We start from the raw sequence: 1,623 nt of genomic DNA on the forward strand, positions 1-1,623 counted from the left end.
CCTTGCACACAGAAGGGGCAGAGGACGGTGTGATCGGTAGGAGGCTGCCCAGGGTAATGTCACCGACCCTCCCTCACAGCTGCAAAGAGGATCAGGGACCAGGCCCGGGGGTGGGGCCAGCCTGTCCACCCTGTGCACCCCTCCTCGCTGCTCACTGCCCCTGGCACAGGGCCGCCCTTCGCCATGGTCAAAACCTCCCCAGCTTCTCACTGCAGCCCGAGGCAAACACCCACTTGGCCTCCCAGACCCCGGAGGCCGAGGCCATTGTCCTCGCTCTGGGGACCCAGGGCCCAGCCTGAGGCTCTGCTGAAACCCTTACCCACCACCTTGGCCACACTCCTGTCTCCCACGCCACCAGCCTGTGAGTTCCCAGAGGCCTGGGGAGTCCCCGGCTCCCACACAGAGGCCGGGCGGAGGGGCGTCGGTAGGAGGAAGATGAGAGTCTAAGTAAAGGAACGGACGACACCCCCCGACTACTCAGTGACGAGCCCAGGGTCCACGCTGGTGGGGGCTCCTTGCTGGGGAGCCCTTTCCTGCCCCGAGTGCCCCCTGAGTGGCTGCCCCATCTGGCCCCTGTTGTGAGCCAGGCACCCTGCTGGGCACCTCAGGGCCTCATCTCATTTAATCTTTTCCTCCAAGGCAGAGGGTGCCCCATTTCGCAGATGAGAAAATGAAGGTGGGTGACACGCAGCCGGAGCGGGCAGCGTCAGGAGTCAAGCCCTGGTCTGCAGGTCTCCAGAGCCCGACTCCGGCCATGACAGCCCGCCTGTCTCCAGGCCTCACGATCTGGGCTTCCAGTGGTGCTTCTCCCGGGCAGGGGTCTGCAGGGTCCACCGGCACCGCTTAAGGGGAGACACAGAGCAGGGCTCTGGCAGAATGGGGCGGGCCCCGGAGCTCCCCACCCCAACTGACGGACGCGGGTGCAGGCAAGAGCCACCTGCTGCCCAGTGGGGTCCCCAACAGCTGTGCTCAGGTGGCCTCTTGGCCACCTGGGCCTGTGTCACTGCTTCCAGGCACCTCAGCAGAGGGCAGTGCCCCTCACACACACATGCTGGTGATACGTACACACGTGTGTGCACACACGAGGTTAACGAGAGAACAAAAAGTTACTCCTTGTCCCCGGGAGGCAGGATCACCCCCAGGCCTGGTCTTACCCTTGGCAGCCCCTGGGCCTTGAGGGTTGTGTCCTTCAGTCACCTGCCTATGGCCACCCCTCAGTGAAGACCCCCAGGACTGAGGTCGTCCAGCCCACCCTGGACTTTCTGTCTCGTCTGCCTGCTGCCCAGCTGAGCCTTAGCCTTCTTACCCTTGCTCAGCATTCTTGGGGCGCCAGGGTGTCCAGAAGCTTCCAGAACGCAGACCGCAGGGATGGATTCTCCTCACCCCTAGGGTGTCCTCTAGCTCAGAGCTGTCCCTCTACCCACACTCAGAGGGGCCTTGCTCCCGGTTTCACCAGGGGTGACAATCTTGCAGGCCCCAGCGCCTACCTGCTTCCCAATGTCACCCCTCACTTAACTCATCAGGGCCTGGAAGCCGGAAAGGCCCCGGGCCCTGCCGCTCTGGGGCTGCTAGGGAGTGAGTGTCATTGCCATGGCAGAGCGCTGCCCTGTGAGGGGAGGGGCC

The sequence above is a fragment of the Pteropus vampyrus genome, unplaced genomic scaffold, assembly GCF_000151845.1.
Source record: "Pteropus vampyrus isolate Shadow unplaced genomic scaffold, Pvam_2.0 Scaffold144, whole genome shotgun sequence".
Taxonomy (NCBI): Eukaryota; Metazoa; Chordata; class Mammalia; order Chiroptera; family Pteropodidae; genus Pteropus; species Pteropus vampyrus.